Source organism: Protopterus annectens, chromosome 12.part0 (genome assembly GCF_019279795.1).
Source record: "Protopterus annectens isolate FY-2018-M chromosome 12.part0, PAN1.0, whole genome shotgun sequence".
Lineage (NCBI taxonomy): Eukaryota > Metazoa > Chordata > Ceratodontiformes > Protopteridae > Protopterus > Protopterus annectens.
In genome coordinates this window covers 88,279,353-88,299,143 of record NC_056746.1, presented here as the reverse complement: position 1 = coordinate 88,299,143, position 19,791 = coordinate 88,279,353, and positions in this window count along the sequence as shown.

The window sequence follows — 19,791 nt, the reverse complement described above, 5'->3', positions numbered from 1 at the left end:
GAGTAAGGAGATATTCTAGTGCTAATGAGACCATTGTACAATATAGCAATGCACCACTGAGCAGACTGAGTAAGGAGATATCCTAGTCATAGGTGACTTAATTTTACAATATAGTCATGCACCACTGAGCAGGCTGAGTAAGGAGATATTACAGTCATAGGTGACTCCATTGTACAATATACCGATGCATAACTGAGCAGGCTGAGTAAGGAGATATTCTAGTCATAGGTGAGTACATTGTCCAATATAGCAAGGCACCATTGAGCAGGCTGAGTAAGGAGATATTCTACTCATAGATGACTCCATTGTACAATATACTGATGCACCACTGAGCAGACTGAGTAAGGAGATATTCTAGTCATAGGTGACTCCATTGTACAATATACTGATGCACTATTGTGCAGGCTGAGTAAGGAGATATTCAAGTCATAGGTGACTCCATAGTACAATATACTGATGCAGTACTGAGCAGGCTGAGTAAGGAGATATTCTAGTCATAGATGACTCCATTATACAATATACTGATGCACCCCTGAGCAGGCTGAGTAAGGAGATATTCTAGTCCTAGGTGACTCCATTGTAGACTATACTGATGCACCGCTGAGCAGGCTGAGTAAGGAGATATTATAGTCATAGATGACTCCATTGTACATTATGCTGATGCACCAATGAGCAGGCTGAGTAAGGAGATATTCTAGTCATAGATGACTCCATTGTAAAATATACTGATGCACCACTGAACAGGCGGAGTAAGGAGATATTCTAGTTGTTGGTGATTCCACTATACAATATACAGATGCACCACTGAGCAGGCTGAGTAAGGTGATATCCTAGTCATAGGTGACTCCATTATACAATATACAGATGCACCACTGAGCAGGCGAAGTAAGGGGATATTCTAGTCATAGGTGACTCCTTTGTACAATATACCGATGCACCACTGAGCAGGCTGAGTAAGGAGATATTGTAGTCAAAGGTGAGTCCATTGTACAATATACTGATGCACCACTGAGCAGACAGAGTAAAGAGATATTCTAGTCATAGGTGACTCCATTGTGCAATATACCGATGCACCACTAAGCAGGTTGAGTATGGAGATATTCTAGTAATGGGTGACTCCATTGGGCAATATGCTGATGCACCACTGAACAGACCGAGTAAGGAGATATTCTTGTCATAGGTAACTCCATTGTACAATGTACTGCTGCACCACTGAGCAGGCTGAGTAAGGATTTATTCTAGTCATAGGTGACTCCATTGTACAGTGTATTGATGCACCACTGAGCAGGCTGAGTAAGGAGATATTCTAGTCATTGGTGACTCCATTGTAAAATATAACGATGCACCACTGAGCAGGCTCAGTAAGGAGACATTCTAGTCATAGGTGATTCCATTGTACAACATACTGATGTACCACTGAGCAGGCTGAGTAAGGAGATATTCTAGTGACAGGTGTGTCCATTGTACAATATAGCAATGCACCACTGAGCAGGCTGAGTAAGGAGATATTCTAGTGACAGGTGTGTCCATTGTACAATACAGCAATGCACCACTGAGCAGACTGAGTAAGGAGATATTCTAGTCATAGGTGACTCCATTTTACAATATAGTGATGCACCACTGAGCAGGCTGAGTAAGGAGATATTATAGTCATAGGTGACTCCATTGTACAATATACCGATGCATAACTGAGCAGGCTGAGTAAGGAGATATTCTAGTCATAGGTGAGTACATTGTCCAATATAGCAAGGCACCATTGAGCAGGCTGAGTAAGGAGATTTTCTACTCATAGATGACTCCATTGTACAATATACTGATGCACCACTGAGCAGGCTGAGTAAGGAGATATTCTAGTCATAGGTGACTCCATTGTACAATATACTGGTGCACTATTGTGCAGGCTGAGTAAGAAGATATTCAAGTCAAAGGTGACTCCATAGTACAATATACTGATGCAGTACTGAGCAGGCTGAGTAAGGAGATATTCTAGTCATAGGTGACTCCATTATACAATATACTGATGCACCCCTGAGCAGGCTGAGTAAGGAGATATTCTAGTCCTAGGTGACTCCATTGTAGAATATACTGATGCACCACTGAGCAGGCTGAGTAAGGAGATATTATAGTCATAGATGACTCCATTGTACATTATGCTGATGCACCAATGAGCAGGCTGAGTAAGGAGATATTCTAGTAATAGGTGACTCCATTGTGCAATATACTCATCCACCACTGAGCAGTTGAGTAAGGAGATATTCTAGTCATAGATGACTCCATTGTGAAGTATCCTGATGAACGACCGAGCAGGGTGAGTAAGGAGATATTCTAGTCATAGATGACTCCATTGTAAAATATACTGATGCACCACTGAGCAGGCGGAGTAAGGAGATATTCTAGTTGTAGGTGACTCCATTGTACAATATACTGATGCACCCCTGAGCAGGCTGAGTAAGGTGATATCCTAGTCATAGGTGACTCCACTATACAATATACAGATGCACCACTGAGCAGGCGAAGTAAGGGGATATTCTAGTCATAGGTGACTCCTTTGTACAATATACCGATGCACCACTGAGCAGGCTGAGTAAGGAGATATTGTAGTCAAAGGTGAGTCCATTGTACAATATACTGATGCACCACTGAGCAGGCAGAGTAAAGAGATATTCTAGTCATAGGTGACTCCATTGTACAATATCCTGATGTACCGCTGATCAGGCTTAGTAACCAGATATTCTAGTCATAGGTGACTCCATTGTGCAATATACCGATGCACCACTAAGCAGGTTGAGTATGGAGATATTCTAGTAATGGGTGACTCCATTGGGCAATATGCTGATGCACCACTGAACAGACGGAGTAAGGAGATATTCTTGTCATAGGTAACTCCATTGTACAATGTACTGCTGCACCACTGAGCAGGCTGAGTAAGGATTTATTCTAGTCATAGGTGACTCCATTGTACAGTGTATTGATGCACCACTGAGCAGGCTGAGTAAGGAGATATTCTAGTCATTGGTGACTCCATTGTAAAATATAATGATGCACCACTGAGCAGGCTCAGTAAGGAGACATTCTAGTCATAGGTGAATCCATTGTACAACATACTGATGTACCACTGAGCAGGCTGAGTAAGGAGATATTCTAGTGACAGGTGTGTCCATTGTACAATATAGCAATGCACCACTGAGCAGGCTGAGTAAGGAGATATTCTAGTGACAGGTGTGTCCATTGTACAATACAGCAATGCACCACTGAGCAGACTGAGTAAGGAGATATTCTAGTCATAGGTGACTCCATTTTACAATATAGTGATGCACCACTGAGCAGGCTGAGTAAGGAGATATTCTAGTCATAGGTGACTCCATTGTACAATATACCAATGCACAACTGAGCAGGCTGAGTAAGGAGATATTCTAGTCATAGGTGTGTCCGTTGTCCAATATAGCAATGCACCTTTGAGCAGGCTGAGTAAGGAGATATTCTAGTCATAGATGACTCCATTGTACAATATACTGATGCACCACTGAGCAGGCTGAGTAAGGAGATATTCTAGTAATAGGTGACTCCATTGTACAATATACTGATGCACCACTGAGCAGGGTCAGTAAGGAGATATTCTACTCATAGGTGACTCCATTGTACAATATACTGATGCACCACTGAGCAGGCTGAGTAAAGATATATTGTAGTCATAGGTGACTCCATTGTACAGTATATTGATGCACCACTGAGCAGGCCGAGTAAGGAGATACTTTAGTAATAGCTGACTCTATTGTACAATACACTGATGCACCACTGAGCAGGCTGAGAAATGAGATATTCTAGTCATAGGTGACTCCATTGTACAATATACTAATGCACCACTGAGCAGGCTGAGTAAGGAAATATTGTAGTCATAGGTGACTCCATTGTACAATATACTGATGCACCACTGAGCCGGCTGAGTAAAGAGACATTCTAGTCATAGGTGACTCCATTGTAGAACACACTGATGCACCAATCAGCAGGCTGAGTACGGAGATATTCTACTAATAGGTGACTCCATTGTACAATATATCGATGCAACACTGAGCAGGCTGAGTAAGCAGATATTCTAGTCATAGGTGACTCCATTGCAGAATATACCAATGCACCACTAAGCAGGTTAAGTAAAGAAATATTCTAGTCAGATGTCACTCCATTTTACAATACACTGATGTACCACTGAGCATGTTGAGTAAGGAGATATTGAAGTAATAGGTGACTCCATTGTACAAGATACTTATGCACCACTGAACACGCTGAGTAAGGAGATATTCTAGTGATAGGTGAGTCCATTGTACAATATAGCAATGCACCACTGAGTAGGCTGAGTAAGGAGATATTCTAGTCATAGGTGACTCCATTGTACAATATACTGATGCACTACTGAGCAGGCTGAGTAAGGAGATATTCTAGTTATAGGTGACTCCATTATACGATATACCAATGCACCCCTGAGCAGACTGAGTAAGGAGATATTCTAGTCCTAGGTGTCTCCATTGTACAATATACTGATGCACCACTGAGCCGGCTGAGTAAGGAGATATTCTAGTCATAGGTGACTCCATTGCACAATATACTGATACACCACTGAGCAGGCTGAGTAAGGGGATATTCTAGTCATAGGTGACTCCATTGTACAATATATTGATGCACCACTGAGCAGGCTGAGTAAGGAGATATTCTAGTCATAGGTGACTCCATTGTAGAGTACACTGATGCACCACTGAGCAGGCTGAGTACGGAGATATTCTAGTGATAGGTGACTCCATTGTACAATATACCGATGCACCACTGAGCAGGCTGAGTACGGAGATATTCTAGCCATAAGTGACTCCATTTTACAATATAGTGATGCACCACTGAGCAGGCTGAGTAAGGAGATATTCTAGTTATAGATGACTCCATTGTGCAGTATCCTGATGCACCACTGAGCAGGCGGAGTAAGGCGATATTCTAGTCAAAGGTGACTCCATTGTACAATATACTGATGCACCCCTGAGCAGGCTGAGTAAGGAGATATTCTAGTTATAGATGACTCCATTGTGCAGTATCCTGATGCACCACTGAGCAGGCGGAGTAAGGCGATATTCTAGTCATAGGTGACTCCATTGTACAATATACTGATGCACCCCTGAGCAGGCTGAGTAAGGAGATATTCTAGTCATAGGTGACTCCATTGTGCAATATACCGATGCACGACTAAGCAGGTTGAGTATGGAGATATTCTAGTAATGGGTGACTCCATTGTACAATATACTGATGCACCACTGAACAGGCTGATTAAGGAGATATTCTTGTCATAGGTAACTCCATTGTACAATATACTGATGCACCACTGAGCAGGCTGAGTAAGGAGATATTCTAGTCATTGCTGAGTCATTTGTACAATATACTGATGCACTACTGAGCAGGCTGATTAAGGAGATATTGTAGTAATAGGTGACTCCATTGTACAATATACTGATGCACCACTGAGCAGGGTCTGTAAGGAGATATTCTAGTCATAGGTAACTCCATTGTACAATATACTGATGCACCGCTGAACAGGCTGAGTAAGGAAATATTCTAGTAATAGTTGAATCAATTGTACAGTATACTGATTTTCCACTGAGCAGGGTCAGTAAGGAGATATTCTAGTCATAGGTGACTCCATTGTACAATATACTGATGCATCACTGACCAGGTTGAGTACGGAGATATTCTAGTCATAGATGAGTCCATTGTCCAATATAGCAATGCACCACTGAGCAGGCTGAGTAAGGAGATATTCTAGTCAAAGGTGACTCCATTGTACAATATAGCAATGCACCTCTGAGCAGGCTGAGTAAGGAGATATTCTAGTCATAGGTGACCCCATTGTACAATATACTGATGCACCACTGAGCAGGCAGAGTAAGGAGATATTCTAGTCATAGCTGACTCCATTGTACAATATACTGATGCACCACTGAGAAGGCTGAGTAAGGAGATATTCTAGTCCTAGGTGAGTCCATTTTACAATATACTGATGCACCACTGAGCAGGCTTAGTAACCAGATATTCTAGTCATAGGTGGCTCCATTGTGCAATTTACTGATGAACCACTGAGCAGACTGAGTATGGAGACATTCTAGTAATGGGTGACTCCCTTGTACAATATACTGATGCACCACTGAGCAGGCGGAGTAAGGAGATATTCTAGTCATAGCTGACTCCATTGTACAATATACTGATGCCCCACTGAACAGGCTGAGTAAGGAGATATTATAGTCATAGGTGACTCCATTGTACAATATACTGATGCTCCACTGAGTAGGTTGAGTAAGAAGGTATTCTAATCATAGTTGACTCCATTATATAATATACTGATGCACCACTGAGCAGGCTGAGTAAGGAGATATTCTAGTCATAGGTGACTCCATTGTACAGTATATCGATGCACCACTGAGCAGGCTGAGTAAGGAGATATTCTAGTCATAGGTGACTCCATTATACAGTATATCGATGCACCACTGAGCAGGCTGAGTAAGGAGATATTCTAGTCATAGGTGAGTCCATTGTACAATATAACGATGCACCACTGAGCAGGCTGAGTACGGAGATATTCTAGTAATAGGTGACTCCATTGTACAGTATACTGATTTACCACTGAGCAGGGTAAGTAAGGAGTTATTCTAGTCATAGGTGACTCCATTGTACAATATACTGATGCAGCACTGAACAGGTTGAGTAAGGAGTTATTCTAGTCATTGATGACTCCATTGTACAATATACTGATGCACCACTGAGCAGGTTGAGTAAGGAGTTATTCTAGTCATTGGTGACTCCATTGTACAATATACTGATCCACCACTGAGCAGGCGTATTAAGGATATATTCTAGTCATAGGTGACTCCCTTGTACAATATACTGATGCACCACTGAGCAGGCTGAGTATGGAGATATTCTAGTCATAGGTGCTCCATTGTACAATATACCGATGCACCACTGAGCAGGCTGATTAAGGAGATATTCTAGTCATAGGTGACTCCATTGTACAATATACCGATGCACCACTGAGCAGGCTGAGTAAGGAGATATTCTAGTCATAGGTGACTCCATTGTACAATATACTGATGCACCTCTGAGCAGGCTGAGTAAGGAGATATTCTAGTCATAGGTGATTCCATTGTACAATATACTGATGCACCACTGAGCAGGCGGATTAATGAGATATTCTAGTGATAGGTGAGTCCATTGTACAATATAACAATACACCACTGAGCAGGCTGAGTAAAGAGATATTCTAGTCATAGGTGACTCCTTTGTACAATATACTGATGCACCACTGTGCAGGGTCAGTAAGGAGATATTCTAGTCATAGGTGACTCCATTGTACAATATACTGATGCACCACTGAGCAGGCTGAGTAAGGAGATATTCTAGTCATAAGCGACTCCATTGTACAATATACTGATGCACCACTGAGCAGGCTGAGTAAGTAAAGGGTCATGGTCAGGTGCTTGTCTGATGCCGGGATTCATCAGATTACACAAGCACTTAAGACCCTGAACAGCAAGTACCAGTATTATTCTCCTATAGAATATGTGGATGTAAATGACTTGAGATAGACCTCCTTGGACTACATAGAGAGACACAAGATGGTGGTCTTGGAGTATATGTTCCAGGCAGGCAAGTGTCTAGCACTGAGCAATATCCTACATTCACCAACGATGATACTGCGATATCAGGAAAAAATAACTTGCTTAGCTTTTGGTTTCATTTGATGGGAGTACTTTATTTATCAGCCATGGAGGATATAGTTGACAGGACACTCTTTTTTTGCCAGGAGTGGACTGTACCAGTCTCCTTTAGGTTTTTAAATATACTGGCTTAAACATTGTCCACCCCCAAAGTGCCTTTTTTAGGCAATACTAACCAAATAAACCTCTCAATGTAACAAAACAGGCAAAGGAAAATGTAATTATTGATAAGTGATAGACACCTAAACACGAAACACCACTCCCTGCAAGCTCTCCTCAGCTTGAAGGACATAGAAGTCTTCAGTGACAGAGACATGTTTTAAATCTGTGAAAAGTACTCCAGTTGTGCAGGGTTATAATGCCTGACACACATTTAGACCAGGTGCTATGCAGGAAGGATAAAAGGTGGAGGTGTCTCAATCTTCATGCAGAACAGACCTACATCTAGGCTGGTAAGACAGCATAATGTCCTAGAGCTTCTAATCATATTTTATATATATATATATATATAAGCAAAGTCTTCTAACCATATTTTATCTAGTTACAGAATGCACTCTATAGTGCCTACTTATATAAACTGGAGTCACTCAACATTAAACCCCAATATCATCTTCCTAGGAAACTTCAACTACCCAGCTACAGACTGGGAAACATGTACCACCACTAATGTACAAGCCCAGTGATTACTGGACTACCAACTCAGAGTCGTTGACCATGTTGTCACAAATATGGGGGGATTATACTCCATCACTTATAGAATGTCCTCACTTGTCAGGTCAGACCACAAAGCAGTCTCCTTTGAATTAAAACTACAGCTTCAGATTTCTGCAGTTTCTGGAACTTTTAGAACTTTCTCCTAGGCACACTTCCTACTTCTAAGTGATACCCTGGCAAGTTTCCAACCCCCTCAACCAAAAATATTATACTGCTTATGTGGAAATGTACACTAATAACTTATATTCCCATGTAAAACAACTGTACAGTAGCAGACACACCCAGTAGAAACATGTGCAGGGTGAATCCTACAAACCTCCCATGTGGAACCAAAATATCAAAAGCTTTATAACAGAAGGAAGAAATCTGTAGTCAAAAACTAGAAGTGCAACACTCAGCATGTTAGAAATCCAATCATTAATTTAAATAACCATTCAGGAGTCTTATTAAAACCATGAAAACTAAGTTTCATGTAAAAATAGCCTCTCAGGCCAAGGATAACAACAAGACCTTATTCAGTTTTGTCCATAATCTCAAAAGCACTGTGCAGCAATGAGCTAAACTGATTGGGAAATTTTAAAGTCTGCCAACTCATTACACTCCCAAAACATATGTTCCCAGTTACATTTTTCTGTCCCATCATATCTCCAACATTTGCCATCTACCTGAGGAAAAATTCTTTTAAGTCTACTTGGGGTAGAAAAGTATCTATGAGACACTTTCAGGGAAAATTCCTAAAGCTTCTAGACTTTGTTGCATATTTGGGAGCCATGCCCTCCCATTGTTTCTTTGTGAATTGCATATCTTATCTATTTTCCCAATCTTTTATGATTTCTTATGATTGATTCCTATAGTTATTGTGCAATATTTTATATGCCCTGCTAATTCTCCCTTTTTAATAGCAACTTCTGTTCTAGATTCATTTAAAAACTCAACCAGTGCAGGTCTTTCATATATGATTTCTCTATCCATTTCTCTCCCTATATGCTAATATCAAACCTTTATAGGAAAGGCAATCACTAGCCTGCAATCCAAATGTTTTCTTGGCGTCTCCCCATTCTCTTACCTTTCCAGCCATCCTTTTCTAATTATTTGTTCCCAATACCTTGGTTCCTTTGCCAGCTTCCTCCAGTAAATTCCAATCCCATTTTGCTCATTCTCTGTACCCCTAATTGCAATCATCTCTATTGGCAGAATCTCCTTTCTCCATTCCCATGTTGGTTACTTCTTAGTCTACTTTCTACTACTTCATGAATATAATATTCTGTAGGACTGTTGTTTTTTTCTCCTAAAGGATCTGTGTTCAAAATCCTTTTCTTTCCTTATGGCTTGAATTACCTTCCGGCTTCATCATCATCCCTTTCCACTTTGAACTGTAGCTTTCTGCTTCTGTTATGTAGCAGAGCCTTAACTGTGTAGCTATAAAACATCACTTCAAATCAGGTAATAATAAACCTCCATGTTCTGCTAGGGGGATCCGCTTATCCCACTTGAATCTTACTCTCTTCTCATATCAAATCTCCTATCCATAATAACTCTCATAAAAATGTTACTACCCATTCATTAAATTGGTGGGGAATCAGCAGTGTCTCATTTTTGCTTCATTACCTTGCATTTTTTATCTGAGTAATTATAGACACATTATCTGAAATAACAACAAACATCTTTCCTTCTATTCAATAAACACTAGGAGTATTCTGAACAAAGTAGGTGAACTACATGATTCAATCTCCCACCATACTCCTGATATCCTTGTTCTGACTGAAACCTGGTTGAAATCCCAACACCAAGACATAGAGATCTTGTCCTCTAGCTATAGCATACACTGTCTAGATCAACCAACAAGGAAAGGTGGAGGTGTTGCTATCCTACACTCTCACCACCTTACCATTTCTAACTCTATTTTTACATCCCAAGCCTTCTCCCCAGCTGAAATTTTATCTGTAAACCTAAATGTTAATAGCCATTCCACTATCACCATTGTAGCAATTTACATTCCATCAGGTGATAATATGCTTGCTTATATCTCCCAACACATCTCAAATTAAACTATCATTCTTGGAGATGTCAACATTAACTGGCTATCTATCTCCTCTCAAAACTCCTCACAACACCTTAATCTCTACGGCTTTACTCAACTCATCTCTGATCCCACTTATTTCAGTATCTCCCATACAGTCTCATCTCTCCTTGATTGGATTCTTGTCTGTCACCCTTCCAAATACCATAACCCTGAAATGCTACCAAATTCCCTAAGTGTCATTGTCCAGTAAAAATACTAAGATACACATCCCATCAAGCTAAACCTCAAAGGTTTATCAAACACCGACAACTAACAAACTTTAATCCTGAAACTCTCAAATCCTTATTATCAAAAGTGAACTGGAATCCCTTAAAACTACTCCCTTTGGATGAAGCTGTCCACTTTTTTAACTCCACTTTCCTTAGTATTTTAAATTCTGTGGCACCCCTTAGAACAGTCCACATAATGTCTAACATAGCCCCATGGCTGACCCGTAAATACATGTGCACTACTAAAAAATAAAGACAGAGCATGGAAAATTTGGACTAAAATTAACATCAACCAGACCTCCAGAAATATAAAGAAAGTAGAAATCTTGCCAAAAGTAACATAAATAAAGATAAGAAAAACTTCTATAAATAATCCATCTTCTACCTTTAAATCCAACCCTAAAAAGTTCTGGCACTCTGTAAATCAAATACTACACCCAGGTACGCAAGCGTCCCCTAACCCTCATCCTGACAAAACACATGAGGAAACTGCCTCCATATTTAACAACTACTTTATAGACTCAGTATCCAAATTACTAAATCAAGACACAAACCATCCCACCAACAATAATAGACCTAATAGCTCAAACTCTTCTATCAGTAGTAACCCTACCACTACCTTCTCCCTCAAACCTGTCACCACTAACTATATCAAAACTCTACTATCTAAATTAAAACCTTGCTCCACATCCATAGACAACATTCCCTCTGCATTCCTTCAGGTTGCCACTGATGTTCGTGCTTTCCCAGTTTCTATTCTAATAAACCACTCTATTACAGAATCCACAGTCCCTTCCATCTGGAAGCAATTTTACACCCTTCCAATACACAAAGGAGGAAACTCTACAGATATAACTAATTTTAGACCCATAGCCATACTCTCACCACTCTCTAAAATTCTGGAAAATGTATACACAATCAAGTCTCACACTACCTTCTGCAAGAAAATCTACTCACACCTACCCAACATGACTTTTGTCCCAAGCACAGCACTACAACAACTCTCCCGTCTTTCCTAAACTCTGTGTCATTAGCTAGAGACAGTAACAAACTTATTTTCTGTCTCTTCATTGATCTCTTTAAAGCCTTTGATACAGTCTTTCATAAACTTCTTCGTCTTAAACTAGCAAACTTACACTTCTCTCCATCCACCATATCTTGGTTTAACAGCTATCTCTCTGATAGACTCCAATCAGTCAAATGGCTCTCAGCTTTCTCCCCTCTTCTTCTTGTTAAAATGGGTGTTCCACAAGGCTCCATCCTTGGGCACCTTCTTTTTAACATCTTTATCAACCTTCTCTACTCTTCCTGTCCTGGATACTCACTGATACAATATGCAGATGATTCTACACTTATCACTATTGCTGAATCACCAACTCAACTAAAATCAGACACATAGTCCTCTTGTAACTCTGTAGAAAACTGGCTATCTGAAAACCAACTTATCCTTAATCCAAAGAAAACCAAATTACTACTCTTTCTCCCTAAAATCCTTAACCACATAAAGTCTTCCTTCTCCATACTGTCACAAAATAATACTCAAATAAAGGTGGACACCAGTACAAAACTCTTAGGTGTTACTATTGATGACAGACTAACTTTAGATTTACACATCAATAATTGTATCTGAAAAACACATCTCAAGCTAGGTCTCCTCTATAGAAACAAAAAATATCTTACCAAAACTAACTCTTGCAAATGCCTACCTCTTACCCACATTACTTTATAGCTCCCAAATTCTCACCAGCCTCAACACTGGACTACTAAACAAGTTAGAAACAACTTAAAACAGGATTGCCAGATTTGCTGCCCAAAATTCTTACAAATCCCATCACTGTCTCTCACTAAAAGAACTAAATTGGCTAGAATTACCTAACCTGCTTCGGTATAATCAGTTTCTGATTATTCATTCCATTCTCTACAAACCCTCTTTCTGTCCAACTATCTCATCTCTAATCTCGCATTACCTACCCACTAGATTACTCCGCAGTTCTGAACAAGGCCTACTAAAAATCTACAAATCAAGGACCAACATGGGTCACCTAGTCTATAGCTTTAACCTTTCCAAGGCCTGGAATAGCCTACCACTAGATATAAGATCCCTTGAACATCCCAATCAATTCAAAACTGCTACAAAAAAATACCTTCATGAAAAATGGACTTGCCAATGTAATTATCCCCCATAAACACTCCCCTATAACCTTCTACTTCTCTTCTCTCTTCCTTCCCTTCAATAAACAAACCTACTTTATCTTCTCCTCTTGATACATCACTGTACAAACATAACTAGTAAAATATTTCAGCTATGTAACTATTGCACTATTATCTATATAATATGTAATTATGAATGTATCCCTCTGGTGAATGTATTTCTATGTATTTCACTTGCCACCATTTAATGTATGACACTGTAATGCAATAATGTGTGGTACTGATGAATGTAATGTGTGGCACTGTAATGCAGTAATCGGTGGTACTGATGAATGTATTTCTATATGTATTTAATATGTAAAATTTCTATTTTCTGTTGGAGCTTTTCTCCTTGGGCCTCTGCTAAAAATTGGCATTTGTAACCCAGTAGGACAAACCCGGTCAACAAATATAAAATAAAATAAATATAAAATAAATAAATAGTCATTGGATGTGTATTGAAGTTTTCAATTAAATGGACATGTTCCTGTGAAATATAAATGTCATCAAGTCGAGCCCAGCTATTGTACCCTGGGGAATAATATGTATATTGTCTGAGTTCCTTCTACTGAATACATCTTTCATACCAAATATTTTCATAAATTTCTTCAGAAATCTACCCTCTGTTGTTATATTTTCCCCAACAGCCTCCCAGATATATCCTCATTATTGCAAATCAAATTCCAATCCCTACCTATAAGCAATATTCCCTGCTTAAAACTGATAATTTCTCCCAAATTTAAGCTTCAAAACAGCAGTTTAGGTAAAATATAGATACATGCCACTGTAGACCCTTACTACTACAACTCTACCATTATTATCTTTTTTCACCACTACTAGTGCTTCTCTAGCAATGAATACAACTACTCTTCATTTTCATTTGTCCCTCAAATTCTGCTAAATATCCACCCCAAAATCATTTCTTTATCAAATTCACATACTAATTTTTTTCTAAATGTGTCTCCTATAGCATTGCTATTTGTACTCTGCATTTCTTAGTATAATTAAGTATTCTTTCATTTCTGTCTATACCCGAAAGACTATTCACATTCCAAGATAATATGGAAAGTGTTGCCATTATGGTAAGAAGTCATTATTCCCACCTATTATATATGGCAGCTTTTTAACTGTCTAATTCCAGCTTTTGTGATACATGCACCCATTAACGTTTGGAAGGTTAATCCTTTATACATTTTTTTCTTATCAACATTGGAACCTATGTTACATTTTACAAGACTTTTTGTTTTAATAAAAACCCTCAAACAAACAAAAAAAAAACACACACATCCAGAACACCCATACAACCTATTAACTTAACACAAAGACATAACTATATACATCTTCAAATAAAAAAGTTTAACCTTTCTTATGGAAGCATTTGTGCCAAACAGACAGCTTAACACATGCTGTAATTAACCTGAAGTTGAGGTTATCCATGCCAAGATGCATGCTATTGCCTGTGATTCTACTTATACTAATTGGTGATTATTTTTTATCTTTGTTTCCCCCTCCCTCAGATTTAAAAACTACTTGCATACTTTCAAAAATCAGTAACTTTTAGCCTTGAAGAAACCAGCGTTCTCTCTTTTACTGCCTTATTAGCTTGCCTCCATGGAAAAGTAAGAGAAAAAATGTATTCCTCTGTTGCAGCCTTAAAGACAAGCTGAAATATTTATTGCTAAAGGAAAGATGATCATTATATTCAGTGTACTCAAACTGTACTTGTTTCAACTTAAAATCTGTTACTAGATTAATCCAGCCATTCACCTATGCAAAAGTAAGAGGAAACATATCATCTCTACATATGCTCTGTGTACTTTTATTCTCCATCTCAACAGCCGAAGATTGCAACCTATTAACTTAAATATGCTTTTATGTAGCTTTTCTTCTCTTTTTGCAGTGTAATGCCTATAAGTCTTAATACCAAAGAAAAAGAACAGGAAGAAAAAAGGCATCTGTTTGTTTCAATAATTTTATCACATACAAGAACAACTAGAAATACTTCATTATAAAATATGCAATTTATTTGTGACAAGTGTCATACATATACTGTTAAGGAAAGTAATTGTTTTACTTACTGTAAGCTTTTCCTTCCTTCTCCCCTCAGCATCCTTCCAAACATTAATGGCATGAAGTGAGGCAAATGCCTTTTAGTTCCACACAAGTTTAACAAAATCAACAAAAGTCCACTCTTTCCACTTATTCTTATACAGCCATATTTCACAAATATGATTGATGCTTCATCAGGCCCCCTTTGGTATGTACCCATCCAGACATATACAACAAATAGAATACCCACATAGGTTCCTTACAAAGAGGATACAGTGACTAAAACCACGTAACCTACATGGACTACCTTGAAACCCTATCACTATATTCTGTCACCTATAGACTATTAAGAGGTGATCTGTATCTTGCCTATAAGGCATTCTCTGACCCAGTACTAATGGACTGACTGCACATCCACAAGTGAAATAGTATCAGAAATACCGAATACAGAGATCTCAGCCTCTTCTGCAACAGAAACAGAACTATTATGAGAGACATTTACAGATACTAGTAGTCTGAAAAGCCACCCCATTCATGTAAAACAAAGCTCATTCCTGTCCCATCTAAAATGCAACTTAGATCAATGAATGGGAATACCAAAATTTACCACAGGACTTTCCCCTGTGCTATTAATGGGCAGGTGTAGTATCTAAATGCCATATCCTGCACCAGGGTCCCTTTTTAATACTCACTGATATAATCCCAGAAATATTCATTCATAAATGGGAAGTACCTGAATAAAAATCATAGTAAGGGTATTTTTAACACCTAATGGGCTAACATGGCTATGCTTAAAATGGTCCTTCAGGGTTGTTAGCCTACTATTCACCTATGGGATGTGTTGGCATATGGGTCCAGTAGCTGAGTGTCCATATGGGCATAAAAGTTGCATGGAACTCACTTAATTTATATCTGGAATGCCCCATTATTATTATTATTATTATTTATTTATTAATTTAATTTTATTTTACATTTGTTGACCGGGATAGTCCAACTGGATATATGTCCATTTTCAGCGGAGGCCCGGGGAGAAAAGCTCCAGATAACACAGAATATAACAGATACGAGTCAAACATATATACAAAGTCCTCTAGTAGGCACTCGCAATATACACAGTGTGTAATAGCATACAAAAACAACAGGTTCCAGCAAGCTGTTATGAGCAAGAGATGAGTATTATTATGAAAAGGTTCTGAATGAGCTATTGGCGGAGGCAAGTAAGACTGAAAACCTGGCTATGTATTTCTTCGAGATTTAAATGTAACAGCTCTAAACCAATGAAATTGGTAGATGTTTTTCTTGATGTCCTTAATATTTTATAAATGAATGTAATGCCTTGGAAATTATGAAATAAAAGCAAATTAGCGAAACAGTCCTCTTAAAGACTGATAGACATTTATTTGAAATTTTCAGCTATCTCATTGATTCCAGTATTATATCGGAGTTTGACATATGGAATCTATTTCCATGTGTGGATGTCACTAGTGACTTCAGTTTTAACTATAAGCGGTAGTACAAAGTATCCATTTCCAGGATTTGTCCATACGGAGTCTTAGCCTTGTAAACATTGCCCTGGTATGTAGTATCCTGGTTCATAAACTGTTAGTGCAAGAAAACAAATATCAGAATGTTTCCTGTATGAGCCCCCTGCCTTAATTGCATAACAGAGAAAAAGTGAATATCTCCAGGTCCAAAGCTAGGAAACCACTGGAAGGATATAACAAAGCTAGGAGACTAGCACAGAAGAACATGTGCAATGATCACTTTAGAACATAGCAAGTTAGGATGTGAAGAACTACCTCAGTGGACCAGAAAAAGTCATGGGTAATTCATTGTGTTTGTATGGATATAAATCATACTGAAACATTATGTGACTAATTCAGTAAGAGTGAAACAATACTAATTTCATGAACTTTAATCGTACTTTGACTTAGGAATGGGGTCCATTCCCATCAAGTTATTAGAAACCCAAAAGACTTGGAGAAATTAAAAGAAGATAAGATTTGTTTTTATAATAATTCACTTATTATTTATAGGTTCATAGGAGACTACTAGGCTAATGGCCTAAGAGCCCTTACAAACTTAGCTAACATAACCGAGTTTTACCCAATATATGGCCCTTAGGAGCAAGAGGATGAAATAGATTTGCACCTATGCCTTAAGTATCTCACAAATTACCCATGTCCATAAAGGAAACAGGACCTACACCAGGTATGAATTTGTGATTCCCCAGCCACTGATCTAAATTATGTTTGAAGAGGGCCAGGAAAGGGATCTGCTTAATGCGAATAAGAAGCCTGTTTCAAAAAAGGGGCAATCTCTGAGACACATATCTGTCTCTCCAGCATGTTTTGTTTGAATCGCTCACTAAGTTTAGATCTGTAGATCGGGTGACCCTCATGCAACTTGACTTGTGGATGTGCAGCAGCTCCACCACGGCTGGCTTTGTGAGAACTTTGTAGGTCAGGCATAGGTCATCCCTTAATAATCGGTAGAAGAGTAAACAGATAGGGCTTTTAGTCTATCCGAATAGGACATGCTGTTTACACCCTGTATTTTCATTGTGAGGAACCTCTGAGGTTGCTCCAGCTACTGTAAGTGCCTAGTCAAGCACATGCCAAATGGCGCATTGTACTCGATTATTGGTCTAATGAGGGCTGAGTAGTGGGGGACTACAATTTCCTTGGATACCTTTACTTATAAGTTGTGCTGCATAGAAGGACGTCCTCACTGCTGTGGACACACAGTGGTCAAAGTTCAGGCTACTATCTATCTGTGTACATAGAGCTCTCAACTCTGAGTCTACTCTTAGGGATGTACTATTGATGTTGTAATTTGCAGGGGTATTCAACATCCCAAATGGGTATAATAATGCTTATTTTTGCATTTAGTTTTAGGCAATGGTTCTGGCACCAATCATCTGTCTGATCTAGACCCTCCTGAAGGATATCTACATCATTGGGGTATTCAGTAATTGCACCCAGCTTGCAGACATCAGCAAACTTTGTCATCCAGAGGCCTTCTACATTAGCCTTAACTTCAGAGAAGTACATTCTGAATAGGAGTGGTCCCAGCACTGAGCCCTTTGGCACATCACTGGTAACTGGCATTTAGCTGGATTTGGATTCACTCACTTTAACCATGTGTCCTGTCCGTGAGTCAAATTGACTATTTATCTGGTGACACTGGGATTTATGTCCAGTCTTGTGAGTTTATTTATAACACCTGAGTGGGGAATTGTGTCAAATGCCTTGGCTAGGTTGAAGTAGATGGTATATACTGTTTTACCCTCATTCATGGCCTTAGTGACTTTCTCAAATAACTACACCAGATTCAGTGGGTGTGGCCTGCCCTTGACAAACCAGAATTGGGTTGGGTCCAATGTTGGGAGGTTTCCTAGGTCATTATTTATCAGGTCCATAATTATTCTTTCCATGGCCTTACATATAAGACTAGTCAGACTTATGGGTCTGTAATTTCCCGGGCCAGTAGATGGTCCTCCTTTAAGCAGAGGGGTGACTGTTGCTGTCCTCCACTCTTTTGAGACAAAGCCAATTCAGAGGCTGTGGTTAAATAGAGACTGAATAGGCCTGATAAGTCCTGATTATAGCTGTTTAGGGGGCAAACTGGTATATCGTCAGACCCCACTGAAGCTGTGTTATTAGCTTTAGAGTGTGCAGTGGCAACCTGTTCTTTGGTGATAATTGGCGTTGGAGTGGTGGCAGATATTTATTAGGGAAGAACTAGGGGTGATAGGGGGGTACAATTTGATCTGAATTTGTCAGCCAGAAGACTTGCTGTATCTTTTGGCTGAGTATAGGTGATACCATGTACAACTAATTCTGCATATTGTTGGGTGTTGCCTTTAAGACTGCAGACATAACTGAAAAATGCCTTACGGTTACCCATAGCTTTGGAGGCTAGTTCCTAGACTTGCTTCTTTAGACTAATGGCGGACTTTTTGCCCTGTTGTGCTCCTTTCCTCTAACGTCTCAATAGGATTTTATTTTCTTAGAATTTGCTTTTATTTATTTATTTATTTATTTATATTTATATATATTTATTTTATTCACTATTATGTGTAGCTAGAGTGTCAAAGAGTGCAGAAAATAAGCCAGAACAAAGGAAAAGGCTCAAATATGCAGTAGAAATCTGTGAATTTATATGCATGAATGTATATGTGTACACGTGTGTGTGTGTGTGTGTGTGTGTGTGTGTGTGTGTGTGTGTGTGTGTGTGTATGTATATATATATATATATATATATATATATATATATATATATGTAAGAAGCCAAATACCAAATGCAGCAAATCAGCAGTATCAGCAATACCAGCAATAAATACGTAGTTGAATTCTCAATAAATGAAGATATCCACACAAACCTTCACGATACAAGAGCAGAATTTAATACAGCAACACTAGAAAAACGTAAGCGCTTTCACGGACTGCATGTCCGCTTCTTCAGACGTACATCCAAACTGAAGCACTGAGCTTAAATACTAGATCTAAACTTCTCAATTAAACAATTAATTCAATTAACAAGTAATAAAACAATTAACAAATAAAATACATCACTACAAAGTTTAAAACCATAAAATTACCTAAGAGGTCTGGCTTGTAAAACAGGTTTAAGGGGAACAGATTCATTTAGACCATGCCCATACTGTGCACCTAGCCTAAGGATCCATTTTACTTCAGCAGTTTCAGTCTGATTAACAATATTTCCTAGTCTAGGATTAGGTGGAAGTATGCAAAGAATCTGAAACAAAAAGAAATGTGTGGGACCATTATTCAGAACG